Source organism: Bombina bombina, chromosome 3, assembly GCF_027579735.1.
Source record: "Bombina bombina isolate aBomBom1 chromosome 3, aBomBom1.pri, whole genome shotgun sequence".
Taxonomy (NCBI): Eukaryota; Metazoa; Chordata; class Amphibia; order Anura; family Bombinatoridae; genus Bombina; species Bombina bombina.
Window position 1 is genome coordinate 342910331 of NC_069501.1, and position 17302 is coordinate 342927632.

Below are 17302 nucleotides of genomic sequence, written 5' to 3' on the forward strand. Positions count from 1 at the left end.
TTGTTACCATGAAAATGTACTTAAAACTAGTTCTTAGCTCTTGAAGAACGTGCTGTTTGATTCAAGGTGATGAACCTTGGTATCTTCGTGCAAGATAAAAGGTGTACCAGGAAAGTCATTTATAATAGTAATAGGCAGTAAAAAATCCATACTAGTTCTCAAGTTCCTTTTTCAGTAACTATACTATACTTGTTAAAGGCTGCAGCAAGCTTTGGAAAAATAGTACAGAGAATTATTTCTTAAAACATATATTTTACTTAAAGAAATATAGCACATTTGTGGCCCTTGTGTTGGCACTCGTAGAGTGAGCATTAAACAAATAGGCACAAAACAAGTCCAGAGTTTGTGTGCACAGTAAATGTCTCTCTTTAATAGCAGCATTTTGGCTAAAGTATGTGCAATTCAAAATATTGCTTATTGTGCATGCACCTTTTTTGTACTTAGATACTTATTATAAACTTGGAGGTCTGGTTTATTTTTGGAGAACTAAAACCTGCATATGGAGTTGAGATCCCTGTTTCTAAAAATTCTTACAATTTTATACACAATTATATACACAAAAGGTTGCTTCGGAGCCCTTGCAGGGCAGGATCACTCATGCAAGCCTGCTATCCACAGACTTCCTAGTTGGCAGAGAGAAATCACCACGTACACTTTCACTCTGAGTAATTGACAGGAGCTGCTCATACGAGAGAAGGGGGCTGCATTACATACTTGTCAAATTGTAATGATACATATGGGAAGCGGGCAAAGAGAATCTGCTGCCCGTGTGCAGCGAAGGTGTGCGGACAACCTCTCAGGTTGATAAGCTTGTACATGTCGGCCAAAGCATCCAAAGCTCCAAAAAAGAAAAAAAATAGGATCACAGTTATCACAGTTTGCAAATTTCTGAAAATTGAATGATGTCACTAATAATGTGAGCTTGGATTAATAGTTTAATTTATTTGATGATGAGTGTCCAAATCGCCATGACATGTGGGATTCAATTCCTGCAACTAGGAGGAAGTAGAGAACCCCAACAAGATATTTTAATCTCTCCCACTTCCCATCCCTTCTCAGTTTTGTTCTCTGCCTCTCAAGAGTGAGGATGGAGATATTGACTTGCATATAGTACTGTGTTGTGCTAAATCTTAATAACTCCTCAGGCGTGAACACAATGTTATCTATACGGCCCACATGAACTAGCAGTATCTGTAGTGAAAAGCAAATAAAAGGCATGTGATAAGAGGCTGTCTATAGTGGCTTAGAAACAGGCAGACATTTAGAGGTTTGAATGTTATAAAGTGTATTAATATAACAATGTAGGCTGTGCAAAGGTGGGGAATGGGTAGTAATGGCATTATCTATCTTTTTAAACAATAACTATTTTAGTGTAGACTGTCCCTTTAAGGTAATGTCCTGTCAAATCCTCTGCTGCTGCCTTTACAGCACTGGATGGACCTTCTACTGAATTCATCTGCATTTATTGCCTGGTAAGAACAGTGGAGGGGTGCTTCTTATAGGTGATTACCAGCTATTTGTAGATACTTGCACATAGTATAGCATACCCTTGTGGACACAGTCTACCTACCTGTAGACTGCACTTAAAGTTAAAGCTGTTTTTTTGGCCACATTCCTCTCTACAGGAATCTATAGGACTCTCTATAGCCCTTTTAGTACCTTAGTAGCTAGTTTTCGGGAGAAAATTAAAGATTTCGATTTTTAGCTGTATGGCCTTTTAAGAGACTGCAAAACGCTCTTACAGCAGTAGCATTTTGCTCACTCATTGGGCACATTTTAGGAATTGCTATTTAAAAATTACTGTATTTCCTTACTTGGACATGCAGTGCATTACTAGGAGACGGGCAGTTTTTCCGCACTTTTCTTATGTTGTTACCAGAGAGATAACAGGAGCAAGGAAAAAACTGCTCTAAGGTAACCTTTTAAGAATGTTATCCTTTTTGCAACAAAAATGTATCCTTTGAAAGTGGGTACCTCATTATCAAGAGCTACTAAGAGAGTAAAATATACTGTATATGGGTTATTTAGTGAGAAATATGTAGTTTTTACTATTTTTGGCCCATATCTCTTGCAGTCTAGGGTTCTGTGGTATAATAAATAAGGCTGCCTAGTAATAGAAATACATTCTATTATATTGTTTATTTATTCGAGCTACTATCACAGTTGTATTGTGCTCGATGCCTCCAATAAAGAATTTTTATCTGTCGGTTTTCGGTACAATGTGGTGCTAATCCTATTGTCCTTTTTGTATAGTTTAAGGTCTAGGAATTCAATCTTGTTCCTGTTGTGTTTCCTCTTGAATTTCAATGATTGATGTTCTGAGTTAAGTTCATTGAACCATGTTATGAGGTCGTATGCTAACTTATTGATGTCAGAATTTGAAAACAACGGAACAATGAGCCTCCAAAGTTCAGATATCATCTATTTCAAAAGATATATTGATGACCTACTACTGGTATGGACAGGACAGGAAGAGGACCTCATAACATGGTTCAATGAACTTAACTCAGAACATCAATCATTGAAATTCAAGATGAATCCCAACAGGAACGAGATTGAATTCCTAGATCTTAAACTATACAAAAAGGACAATAGGATTAGCACCACATTGTACCGAAAACCGACAGATAAAAATTATTTATTGGAGGCATCGAGCTGCCACCGCCTGCCTTGAAGAAAGTCCTTCTAAAATCTCAATTCATCAGAGTAGTAAGAAATAACACAGATGAAAAGCAAGCAGAAATACAAGTGGAGGAGATGAGACAACGTTTCCTACAGAGGGGGTACCATAACCGCCTTCTAAATTAACATATATCTGCATTGAATGACAAGGATGTTAGAACCAAAAAGATGAATGTAATGAGTGAGGACAAAATGACACTGGCTATGACATACTCAGCAGATAAAAATGAGTCTGGTAGAATTCTAAAGGATAATTGGGAGGTACTCTGCAGTGATGATGCACTACCCTTCAATAAGATGGACACACCAAGGATAGGATTCAGAAGAGGAAGATCTCTATAAAACATTCTTCAAAAAAATGGACCCGACACATTGCTACAAGACAAAGACATGGTTGAATAATACAAAATCCGGTTGCTACAAATGTAGCGGTTGTACCACATGTAATGGAATGCTGACGGGATCCTTCTTTCATCATCCGAGGAACAGGAAAAAATACTTCCATAAACACAGGTTGACATGCACCACCAAATTTGTGGTATATTTACTACACTGTCCTTGTAGTTTGTTCTATGTAGGAAAAACAAGTGATGATTTGAGGACTAGGATGGCTAACCATAGAAACGCCATCCGTGCAGCTATCAAGAACAAAGAGTCAGAACAACCTGTGGCACGCCACTTCCTACAGAACAATCACAATGTATCAGAGTTGAGATATACACTCATTGATCATGTCCTTCCGTTAACAAGAGGAGGGGACCGGAATAAGATACTTATGCAGAGAGAGGCTAGATGGACTTTTGAACTGGACACACTAATCCCGAAGGGCCTTAATACTAAAATTGAATGGCACAGCTTTCTGTAATTTTCCAGTGCCAATCTTTCCATGCCTAGCACAAATTATATCCTTGTATTAGCTAATTGTATATGTGTAATTCAAGCTCAGTTTAGGCAACTCAGATATATGTAGCATAGTGTATAATTCTGTATACAAAATCCCATATATACACTGCTGCGTTGCGCCCAGTCTAATTTTGACCTAGGATATATTAGTTAATAGGCGCTATGTATATGCCCTCACTATAATCCACTATGGTCAATTATGCTTATATGCTTTCCATTAGAGGTAGCCTTTTGAGCCCTTGGAATAGTTATACTAGCCTGCATTAATATATAGGTTTCTTAACATGCTGACTAGAGGTTTAGAGTTTTTTAACATTTCTTCACATGTTTTCATGTTTATATGTATTTTTTGGGTAACAGTAGAATTAGTTAACACATTGGATACTATGTGTCTGATATGCGATTAGTTGCTAAGTCACACATTTTCACAGCATCCATTAGTGACACTCGCACAGACACTGGGTAAATCACTGCTACACATAATTTGGTAAACAGATGTTTTATAAGTCAGGTTAGCGGATATCATATGGTCTTTTTAAAACACACACATATTGGTATATGTTGTTAATTGTTGTATAGATTCTACTGCTTAGGTGCATATCGAATTCCTAATGTTTGGTTGCTAGGCTACATGCAATGCTAATTAGTAATGTATGCTAAGTGCTTGCTAACACCTGGTTTTGCACACCAGGGCCTAGATTTAGAGTTGGGTGGTAGCCGTCAAAACCAGCGTTAGAGGCTCCTAACGCTGGGTTTTACCGCCCTCTGGTATTTGGAGTCAGTCATTAAAGGGTCTAACGCTCACTTTTCAGCCGCAACTTTTCCATACCGCAGATCCCCTTACGTCAATTGCGTATCCTATCTTTTCAATGGGATCTTTCTAACGCCGGTATTTAGAGTCTTGGCTGAAGTGAGCGTTAGAAATCTAACGACAAAACTCCAGCCGCAGAAAAAAGTCAGTAGTTAAGAGCTTTCTGGGCTAACGCCGGTTTATAAAGCTCTTAACTACTGTGCTCTAAAGTACACTAACACCCATAAACTACCTATGTACCCCTAAACCGAGGTCCCCCCACATCGCCGCCACTCTATTAAACTTTTGTAACCCCTAATCTGCCGACCGCCACCTACATTATACTTATGTACCCCTAATCTGCTGCCCCTAACACCGCCGACCCCTATATTATATTTATTAACCCCTAATCTGCCCCCCTCAACGTCGCCTCCACCTGCCTACACTTATTAACCCCTAATCTGCTGACCGGACCGCACCACTACTATAATAAAGTTATTAACCCCTAATCCGCCTCACTCCCGCCTCAATAACCCTATAATAAATAGTATTAACCCCAAATCTGCCCTCCCTAACATCGCCGACACCTAACTTCAATTATTAACCCCTAATCTTGCCGCTACTGTAATAAATGGATTATCCCCTAAAGCTAAATCTAACCCTAACACCCCCCTAAGTTAAATATAATTTAAATCTAACGAAATAAATTAACTCTTATTAAATAAATTATTCCTATTTAAAGCTAAATACTTACCTGTAAAATAAACCCTAATATAGCTACAATATAAATTATAATTATATTATAGCTATTTTAGGATTTATATTTATTTTACAGGTAACTTTGTATTTATTTTAACCAGGTACAATAGCTATTAAATAGTTAAGAACTATTTAATAGCTAAAATAGTTAAAATAATTACAAAATTACCTGTAAAATAAATCCTAACCTAAGTTACAATTAAACCTAACACTACACTATCAATAAATAAATTAAATAAAATACCTACAATTAAACCTAACACTACACTATCAATACATTAATTAAATACAATACCTACAAATAACTACAATTAAATAAACTAACTAAAGTACAAAAAATAAAAAAGAACTAAGTTACAAAAAATAAAAAAATATTTACAAACATTAGAAAAATATTACAACAATTTTAAACTAATTACACCTACTCTAAGCCCCCTAATGAAATTACAAAGCCCCCCAAAATAAAAAAAAATTCCCTACCCGATTCTAAATTAAAAAAGTTCAAAGCTCTTTTACCTTACCAGCCCTGAACAGGGCCCTTTGCGGGGCATGCCCCAAGAAATTCAGCTCTTTTGCCTGTAAAAAAACACATACAATACCCCCCCAACATTACAACCCACCACCCACATACCCCTAATCTAACCCAAACCCCCCTTAAATAGACCTAACACTAAGCCCCTGAAGATCTTCCTACCTTATCTTCACATCACCGGGTATCACAGATCGGTCCTGGCTCCAAAATCTTCATCCAACCCAAGCGGGGGCTGGCGATCCATAATCCTGCGGCTGAAGAGGTCCAGAAGAGGCTCCGATCGGTGATACCCAGTGAGGTGAAGATAAGGTAGGAAGATATTCAGGGGCTTAGTGTTAGGTTTATTTAAGGGGGGTTTGGGTTAGATTAGGGGTATGTGGGTGGTGGGTTGTAATGTTAGGGGGGGGGGTATTGTATGTGTTTTTTTACAGGCAAAAGAGCTGAATTTCTTGGGGCATGCCCCGCAAAGCACCCTGTTCAGGGCTGGTAAGGTAAAAGAGCTTTGAACTTTTTTAATTTAGAATAGGGTAGGGCATTTTTTTATTTTGGGGGGCTTTGTAATTTCATTAGGGGGCTTAGAGTAGGTGTAATTAGTTTAAAATTGTTGTAATATTTTTCTGTTTGTAAATATTTTTTTTATTTTTTGTAACTTAGTTCTTTTTTATTTTTTGTACTTTAGTTAGTTTATTTAATTGTACTTATATGTAGGTATTGTATTTAATTAATGTATTGATAGCGTAGTGTTAGGTTTAATTGTAGGTAATTGTAGGTATTTTATTTAATTTATTTATTGATAGTGTAGGTTTAATTGTAACTTAGGTTAGGATTTATTTTAAAGGTAATTTTGTAATTATTTTAACTATTTTAGCTATTAAATAGTTCTTAACTATTTAATAGCTATTGTATCTGGTTAAAATAAATACAAAGTTACCTGTAAAATAAATATAAATCCTAAAATAGCTATAATATAATTATAATTTATATTGTAGCTATATTAGGGTTTATTTTACAGGTAAGTATTTATCTTAAATAGGAATAATTTATTATATACTAGTTTTCGGGAGAAAATTAAAGATTTCGATTTTTAGCTGTATGGCCTTTTAAGAGACTGCAAAACGCTCTTACAGCAGTAGCATTTTGCTCACTCATTGGGCACATTTTAGGAATTGCTATTTAAAAATTACTGTATTTCCTTACTTGGACATGCAGTGCATTACTAGGAGACGGGCAGTTTTTCCGCACTTTTCTTATGTTGTTACCAGAGAGATAACAGGAGCAAGGAAAAAACTGCTCTAAGGTAACCTTTTAAGAATGTTATCCTTTTTGCAACAAAAATGTATCCTTTGAAAGTGGGTACCTCATTATCAAGAGCTACTAAGAGAGTAAAATATACTGTATATGGGTTATTTAGTGAGAAATATGTAGTTTTTACTATTTTTGGCCCATATCTCTTGCAGTCTAGGGTTCTGTGGTATAATAAATAAGGCTGCCTAGTAATAGAAATACATTCTATTATATTGTTTATTTATTCGAGCTACTATCACAGTTGTATTGTGCTCGATGCCTCCAATAAAGAATTTTTATCTGTCGGTTTTCGGTACAATGTGGTGCTAATCCTATTGTCCTTTTTGTATAGTTTAAGGTCTAGGAATTCAATCTTGTTCCTGTTGTGTTTCCTCTTGAATTTCAATGATTGATGTTCTGAGTTAAGTTCATTGAACCATGTTATGAAGTCGTATGCTAACTTATTGATGTCAGAATTTGAAAACAACGGAACAATGAGCCTCCAAAGTTCAGATATCATCTATTTCAAAAGATATATTGATGACCTACTACTGGTATGGACAGGACAGGAAGAGGACCTCATAACATGGTTCAATGAACTTAACTCAGAACATCAATCATTGAAATTCAAGATGAATCCCAACAGGAACGAGATTGAATTCCTAGATCTTAAACTATACAAAAAGGACAATAGGATTAGCACCACATTGTACCGAAAACCGACAGATAAAAATTATTTATTGGAGGCATCGAGCTGCCACCGCCTGCCTTGAAGAAAGTCCTTCTAAAATCTCAATTCATCAGAGTAGTAAGAAATAACACAGATGAAAAGCAAGCAGAAATACAAGTGGAGGAGATGAGACAACGTTTCCTACAGAGGGGGTACCATAACCGCCTTCTAAATTAACATATATCTGCATTGAATGACAAGGATGTTAGAACCAAAAAGATGAATGTAATGAGTGAGGACAAAATGACACTGGCTATGACATACTCAGCAGATAAAAATGAGTCTGGTAGAATTCTAAAGGATAATTGGGAGGTACTCTGCAGTGATGATGCACTACCCTTCAATAAGATGGACACACCAAGGATAGGATTCAGAAGAGGAAGATCTCTATAAAACATTCTTCAAAAAAATGGACCCGACACATTGCTACAAGACAAAGACATGGTTGAATAATACAAAATCCGGTTGCTACAAATGTAGCGGTTGTACCACATGTAATGGAATGCTGACGGGATCCTTCTTTCATCATCCGAGGAACAGGAAAAAATACTTCCATAAACACAGGTTGACATGCACCACCAAATTTGTGGTATATTTACTACACTGTCCTTGTAGTTTGTTCTATGTAGGAAAAACAAGTGATGATTTGAGGACTAGGATGGCTAACCATAGAAACGCCATCCGTGCAGCTATCAAGAACAAAGAGTCAGAACAACCTGTGGCACGCCACTTCCTACAGAACAATCACAATGTATCAGAGTTGAGATATACACTCATTGATCATGTCCTTCCGTTAACAAGAGGAGGGGACCGGAATAAGATACTTATGCAGAGAGAGGCTAGATGGACTTTTGAACTGGACACACTAATCCCGAAGGGCCTTAATACTAAAATTGAATGGCACAGCTTTCTGTAATTTTCCAGTGCCAATCTTTCCATGCCTAGCACAAATTATATCCTTGTATTAGCTAATTGTATATGTGTAATTCAAGCTCAGTTTAGGCAACTCAGATATATGTAGCATAGTGTATAATTCTGTATACAAAATCCCATATATACACTGCTGCGTTGCGCCCAGTCTAATTTTGACCTAGGATATATTAGTTAATAGGCGCTATGTATATGCCCTCACTATAATCCACTATGGTCAATTATGCTTATATGCTTTCCATTAGAGGTAGCCTTTTGAGCCCTTGGAATAGTTATACTAGCCTGCATTAATATATAGGTTTCTTAACATGCTGACTAGAGGTTTAGAGTTTTTTAACATTTCTTCACATGTTTTCATGTTTATATGTATTTTTTGGGTAACAGTAGAATTAGTTAACACATTGGATACTATGTGTCTGATATGCGATTAGTTGCTAAGTCACACATTTTCACAGCATCCATTAGTGACACTCGCACAGACACTGGGTAAATCACTGCTACACATAATTTGGTAAACAGATGTTTTATAAGTCAGGTTAGCGGATATCATATGGTCTTTTTAAAACACACACATATTGGTATATGTTGTTAATTGTTGTATAGATTCTACTGCTTAGGTGCATATCGAATTCCTAATGTTTGGTTGCTAGGCTACATGCAATGCTAATTAGTAATGTATGCTAAGTGCTTGCTAACACCTGGTTTTGCACACCAGGGCCTAGATTTAGAGTTGGGTGGTAGCCGTCAAAACCAGCGTTAGAGGCTCCTAACGCTGGGTTTTACCGCCCTCTGGTATTTGGAGTCAGTCATTAAAGGGTCTAACGCTCACTTTTCAGCCGCAACTTTTCCATACCGCAGATCCCCTTACGTCAATTGCGTATCCTATCTTTTCAATGGGATCTTTCTAACGCCGGTATTTAGAGTCTTGGCTGAAGTGAGCGTTAGAAATCTAACGACAAAACTCCAGCCGCAGAAAAAAGTCAGTAGTTAAGAGCTTTCTGGGCTAACGCCGGTTTATAAAGCTCTTAACTACTGTGCTCTAAAGTACACTAACACCCATAAACTACCTATGTACCCCTAAACCGAGGTCCCCCCACATCGCCGCCACTCTATTAAACTTTTGTAACCCCTAATCTGCCGACCGCCACCTACATTATACTTATGTACCCCTAATCTGCTGCCCCTAACACCGCCGACCCCTATATTATATTTATTAACCCCTAATCTGCCCCCCTCAACGTCGCCTCCACCTGCCTACACTTATTAACCCCTAATCTGCTGACCGGACCGCACCACTACTATAATAAAGTTATTAACCCCTAATCCGCCTCACTCCCGCCTCAATAACCCTATAATAAATAGTATTAACCCCAAATCTGCCCTCCCTAACATCGCCGACACCTAACTTCAATTATTAACCCCTAATCTTGCTGCTACTGTAATAAATGGATTATCCCCTAAAGCTAAATCTAACCCTAACACCCCCCTAAGTTAAATATAATTTAAATCTAACGAAATAAATTAACTCTTATTAAATAAATTATTCCTATTTAAAGCTAAATACTTACCTGTAAAATAAACCCTAATATAGCTACAATATAAATTATAATTATATTATAGCTATTTTAGGATTTATATTTATTTTACAGGTAACTTTGTATTTATTTTAACCAGGTACAATAGCTATTAAATAGTTAAGAACTATTTAATAGCTAAAATAGTTAAAATAATTACAAAATTACCTGTAAAATAAATCCTAACCTAAGTTACAATTAAACCTAACACTACACTATCAATAAATAAATTAAATAAAATACCTACAATTAAACCTAACACTACACTATCAATACATTAATTAAATACAATACCTACAAATAACTACAATTAAATAAACTAACTAAAGTACAAAAAATAAAAAAGAACTAAGTTACAAAAAATAAAAAAATATTTACAAACATTAGAAAAATATTACAACAATTTTAAACTAATTACACCTACTCTAAGCCCCCTAATGAAATTACAAAGCCCCCCAAAATAAAAAAAAATTCCCTACCCGATTCTAAATTAAAAAAGTTCAAAGCTCTTTTACCTTACCAGCCCTGAACAGGGCCCTTTGCGGGGCATGCCCCAAGAAATTCAGCTCTTTTGCCTGTAAAAAAACACATACAATACCCCCCCAACATTACAACCCACCACCCACATACCCCTAATCTAACCCAAACCCCCCTTAAATAGACCTAACACTAAGCCCCTGAAGATCTTCCTACCTTATCTTCACATCACCGGGTATCACAGATCGGTCCTGGCTCCAAAATCTTCATCCAACCCAAGCGGGGGCTGGCGATCCATAATCCTGCGGCTGAAGAGGTCCAGAAGAGGCTCCGATCGGTGATACCCAGTGAGGTGAAGATAAGGTAGGAAGATATTCAGGGGCTTAGTGTTAGGTTTATTTAAGGGGGGTTTGGGTTAGATTAGGGGTATGTGGGTGGTGGGTTGTAATGTTAGGGGGGGGGGGTATTGTATGTGTTTTTTTACAGGCAAAAGAGCTGAATTTCTTGGGGCATGCCCCGCAAAGCACCCTGTTCAGGGCTGGTAAGGTAAAAGAGCTTTGAACTTTTTTAATTTAGAATAGGGTAGGGCATTTTTTTATTTTGGGGGGCTTTGTAATTTCATTAGGGGGCTTAGAGTAGGTGTAATTAGTTTAAAATTGTTGTAATATTTTTCTGTTTGTAAATATTTTTTTTATTTTTTGTAACTTAGTTCTTTTTTATTTTTTGTACTTTAGTTAGTTTATTTAATTGTACTTATATGTAGGTATTGTATTTAATTAATGTATTGATAGCGTAGTGTTAGGTTTAATTGTAGGTAATTGTAGGTATTTTATTTAATTTATTTATTGATAGTGTAGGTTTAATTGTAACTTAGGTTAGGATTTATTTTAAAGGTAATTTTGTAATTATTTTAACTATTTTAGCTATTAAATAGTTCTTAACTATTTAATAGCTATTGTATCTGGTTAAAATAAATACAAAGTTACCTGTAAAATAAATATAAATCCTAAAATAGCTATAATATAATTATAATTTATATTGTAGCTATATTAGGGTTTATTTTACAGGTAAGTATTTATCTTAAATAGGAATAATTTATTTAATAAGAGTTAATTTATTACGTTAGATTTAAATTATATTTAATTTAGGGGGGTGTTAGGGTTAAAGTTAGACTTAGCTTTAGGGGTTAATAAATTTATTAGAGTAGCAGTGAGCTCCTGTTGGCAGATTAGGGGTTAATACTTGAAGTTAGGTGTCGGCAATGTTAGGGAGGGCAGATTAGGGGTTAATACTATTTATTATAGGGTTATTGAGGCAGGAGTGAGGCGGATTAGGGGTTAATACATTTATTATAGTAGCGCTCAGGTCTGGTCGGCAGATTAGGGGTTAATAAGTGTAGTTAGGTGGAGGCGATGTTGGGGGCGGCATATTAGGGGTTAATAAATATAATATAGGGGTCGGCGATGTTAGGGCAGCAGATTAAGGGTACATAGGGATAATGTAGGTGGCGGGGGTGTACGGAGCGGCAGATTAGGGGTTAAAAATAATATGCAGGGGTCAGCGATAGCGGGGGTGGCAGATTAGGGGTTAATAAGTGAAAGGTTAGGGGTGTTTAGACTCGGGGTACATGTTAGAGTGTTAGGTGCAGACGTAGGAAGTGTTTCCACATAGAAAACAATGGGGCTGCGTTAGGAGCTGAACGCGTCTTTTTTGCAGGTGTTAGGTTTTTTTTTCAGCTCAAACAGCCCCATTGTTTTCTATGGGGGAATCATGCACGAGCACGTTTTTGAAGCTGGCCGCGTCCGTAAGCACCGCTGGTATCGAGAGTTGAAGTTGCGGTAAATATGCTATACGCTCCTTTTTTGGAGCCTAACGCAGCCATTCTGTGAACTCTAAATACCAGCGGTATTTAAAAGGTGCGGCCAGAAAAAAGCATGCGTAGCTAACGCACCCCTTTGGCCGCAGAACTCTAAATCTAGGCGCAGGTAATTAATACTTATTTGAAACACATGTAGGTGCATATTGAATTCCTAGTGTTTGGTTGCTAGGCTACATGAAATGATAATTAGTAATGTATGCTAAGTGCTAGCTAACACCTGGTTTTGCACACAAGGTAATTAATGCTTATATGAAACACATGTAGGTGCATATTGAATTCCTAGTGTTTGGTTGCTAGGCTACATGCAATGCTAATTAGTAATGTATGCTAAGTGCTAGCTAACACCTGGTTTTGCACACGAGGTAATTAACGCTTATTTGAAACACATGTAAGGTGAACAGGGTATTTAATGGAGGTTGTTGAGCATTTCATTGTTGCTGTTTGAGTCTGAGGACTAGGGTAAAACCTTGAAACGTCACTCTGTTGAAAACAGAATTTATGCTTACCTGATAAATTACTTTCTCAAACGGTGTGTCCGGTCCACGGCGTCATCCATAACTTGTGGGATATTCTCCTCCCCTACAGGGAATGGCAAGGAGAGCACACAGCAAGAGCTGTCCATATAGCCCCTCCCAGGCTCCGCCCCCCCAGTCATTCGACCGACGGTTAGGAGAAAAAAAGGAGAAACTATACTGTGCCGTGGTGACTGTAGTGTATAGACAAATAAATTTTAAAACCTGATTAAAAAACCAGGGCGGGCCGTGGACCGGACACACCGTTGGAGAAAGTAATTTATCAGGTAAGCATAAATTCTGTTTTCTCCAGCATTGGTGTGTCCGGTCCACGGCGTCATCCATAACTTGTGGGAACCAATACCAAAGCTTTAGGACACGGATGAAGGGAGGGAGCAAATCAGGTTACCTAAACAGAAGGCACCACGGCTTGCAAAACCTTTCTCCCAAAAATAGCCTCCGAAGAAGAATAAGTATCAAATTTGTAGAATTTGGCAAAAGTGTGCAGAGAAGACCAAGTCGCTGCCTTACATATCTGATCAACAGAAGCCTCGTTCTTGAAGGCCCATGTGGAAGCCACAGCCCTAGTAGAGTGAGCTGTGATACGTTCAGGAGGCTGCCGTCCGGCAGTCTCATAAGCCAATCGGATGATGCTTTTCAGCCAGAAAGAAAGAGAGGTAGCAGTAGCTTTTTGTCCTCTCCTCTTACCAGAATAAACGACAAACAAAGAAGAAGTTTGTCTGAAATCCTTTGTTGCTTCTAAATAGAACTTTAAAGCACGGACTACATCTAAATTGTGTAACAAACGTTCCTTCTTTGAAACTGGATTCGGACACAAAGAAGGAACAACTATTTCCTGGTTAATATTCTTGTTGAAAACAACTTTTGGAAGAAAACCAGGTTTGGTACGCAAAACAACCTTATCTGAATAAAACACCAGATAGGGTAAATCACACTGTAAAGCAGATAATTCAGAAACTCTTCTAGCAGAAGAGATGGCAACCAAAAACAGAACTTTCCAAGATAGTAACTTGATATCTATGGAATGTAAAGGTTCAAACGGAACCCCTTGAAGAACTGAAAGAACTAAATTTAGACTCCAGGGAGGAGTCAAGGGTCTGTAAACAGGCTTGATTCTGACCAAAGCCTGTACAAAAGCTTGTACATCTGGCACAGCTGCCAGTCGTTTGTATAACAAGACAGATAAAGCAGAAATCTGTCCTTTAAAAGAACTCGCTGACAATCCCTTATCCAAACCTTCTTGGAGAAAGGAGAGGATCTTAGGAATTTTAATCTTATTCCAGGAGAATCTTTTAGATTCACACCAACAGATATATCTTTTCCATATTTTATGGCTTGGACCAGAGTGTCTATTACTGAATCTGAAAAACCCACATTTGGATAAAATCAAACGTTCAATTTCCAAGCAGTCAGCTGCAGAGAAACTAGATTTGGATGTTCGAATGGACCTTGTACTAGAAGATCCTGTCTCAAAGGTAGCTTCCATGGTGGAGCCGATGACATATTCACCAGGTCTGCATACCAAGTCCTGCGCGGCCACGCAGGAGCTATCAGAATCACCGAGGCCTTCTCCTGTTTGATCCTGGCTTACAAGTCTGGGAAGGAGAGGGAACGGTGGAAACGCATAAGCTAGGTTGAATGACCAAGGCGCCACTAATGCATCCACTAGAGTCGCCTTGGGATCCCTGGATCTGGACCCGTAGCAAGGAACCTTGAAGTTCTGACGAGACGCCATCAGATCCATATCTGGAATGCCCCATAAGTGAGTCAACTGGGCAAAAACCTCCGGGTGGAGTTCCCACTCCCCCGGATGGAAAGTCTGACGACTCAGATAATCCGCCTCCCAGTTGTCTACTCCTGGGATGTGAATTGCAGATAGGTGGCAGGAGTGATCCTCCGCCCATTTGATGATTTTGGATACCTCTCTCATCGCCAAGGAACTCCTTGTTCCCCCCTGATGGTTGATGTAAGCTACAGTCGTCATGTTGTCTGACTGGAATCTTATGAAGCCGGCCTTCGCTAGTTGAGGCCAAGCCCGGAGAGCATTGAATAACGCCGGTATTTAGAGTCTTGGCTGAAGTGAGCGTTAGAAATCTAACGACAAAACTCCAGCCGCAGAAAAAAGTCAGTAGTTAAGAGCTTTCTGGGCTAACGCCGGTTTATAAAGCTCTTAACTACTGTGCTCTAAAGTACACTAACACCCATAAACTACCTATGTACCCCTAAACCGAGGTCCCCCCACATCGCCGCCACTCTATTAAACTTTTTTAACCCCTAATCTGCCGACCGCCACCTACATTATACTTATGTACCCCTAATCTGCTGCCCCTAACACCGCCGACCCCTATATTATATTTATTAACCCCTAATCTGCCCCCCTCAACGTCGCCTCCACCTGCCTACACTTATTAACCCCTAATCTGCTGACCGGACCACACCACTACTATAATAAAGTTATTAACCCCTAATCCGCCTCACTCCCGCCTCAATAACCCTATAATAAATAGTATTAACCCCTAATCTGCCCTCCCTAACATCGCCGACACCTAACTTCAATTATTAACCCCTAATCTTGCCGCTACTGTAATAAATGGATTATCCCCTAAAGCTAAATCTAACCCTAACACCCCCCTAAGTTAAATATAATTTAAATCTAACGAAATAAATTAACTCTTATTAAATAAATTATTCCTATTTAAAGCTAAATACTTACCTGTAAAATAAACCCTAATATAGCTACAATATAAATTATAATTATATTATAGCTATTTTAGGATTTATATTTATTTTACAGGTAACTTTGTATTTATTTTAACCAGGTACAATAGCTATTAAATAGTTAAGAACTATTTAATAGCTAAAATAGTTAAAATAATTACAAAATTACCTGTAAAATAAATCCTAACCTAAGTTACAATTAAACCTAACACTACACTATCAATAAATAAATTAAATAAAATACCTACAATTAAACCTAACACTACACTATCAATACATTAATTAAATACAATACCTACAAATAACTACAATTAAATAAACTAACTAAAGTACAAAAAATAAAAAAGAACTAAGTTACAAAAAATAAAAAAATATTTACAAACATTAGAAAAATATTACAACAATTTTAAACTAATTACACCTACTCTAAGCCCCCTAATGAAATTACAAAGCCCCCCAAAATAAAAAAAATTCCCTACCCGATTCTAAATTAAAAAAGTTCAAAGCTCTTTTACCTTACCAGCCCTGAACAGTGTTTTTTTACAGGCAAAAGAGCTGAATTTCTTGGGGCATGCCCCGCAAAGCACCCTGTTCAGGGCTGGTAAGGTAAAAGAGCTTTGAACTTTTTTAATTTAGAATAGGGTAGGGCATTTTTTTATTTTGGGGGGCTTTGTAATTTCATTAGGGGGCTTAGAGTAGGTGTAATTAGTTTAAAATTGTTGTAATATTTTTCTGTTTGTAAATATTTTTTTTATTTTTTGTAACTTAGTTCTTTTTTATTTTTTGTACTTTAGTTAGTTTATTTAATTGTACTTATATGTAGGTATTGTATTTAATTAATGTATTGATAGCGTAGTGTTAGGTTTAATTGTAGGTAATTGTAGGTATTTTATTTAATTTATTTATTGATAGTGTAGGTTTAATTGTAACTTAGGTTAGGATTTATTTTAAAGGTAATTTTGTAATTATTTTAACTATTTTAGCTATTAAATAGTTCTTAACTATTTAATAGCTATTGTATCTGGTTAAAATAAATACAAAGTTACCTGAAAAATAAATATAAATCCTAAAATAGCTATAATATAATTATAATTTATATTGTAGCTATATTAGGGTTTATTTTACAGGTAAGTATTTATCTTAAATAGGAATAATTTATTTAATAAGAGTTAATTTATTACGTTAGATTTAAATTATATTTAATTTAGGGGGGTGTTAGGGTTAAAGTTAGACTTAGCTTTAGGGGTTAATAAATTTATTAGAGTAGCAGTGAGCTCCTGTTGGCAGATTAGGGGTTAATACTTGAAGTTAGGTGTCGGCAATGTTAGGGAGGGCAGATTAGGGGTTAATACTATTTATTATAGGGTTATTGAGGCAGGAGTGAGGCGGATTAGGGGTTAATACATTTATTATAGTAGCGCTCAGGTCTGGTCGGCAGATTAGGGGTTAATAAGTGTAGTTAGGTGGAGGCGATGTTGGGGGCGGCATATTAGGGGTTAATAAATATAATA

The 17302-nt window shown here is 37.1% G+C and overlaps 1 protein-coding gene across 3 annotated transcripts in view; it reads right to left on the bottom strand.

The window, feature by feature from the left end:
- PNPLA4 (patatin like phospholipase domain containing 4) overlaps positions 1-17302 on the bottom strand; it is a 175429-nt gene that overhangs the window by 121666 nt on the left and 36461 nt on the right. The window lies entirely within an intron of this gene.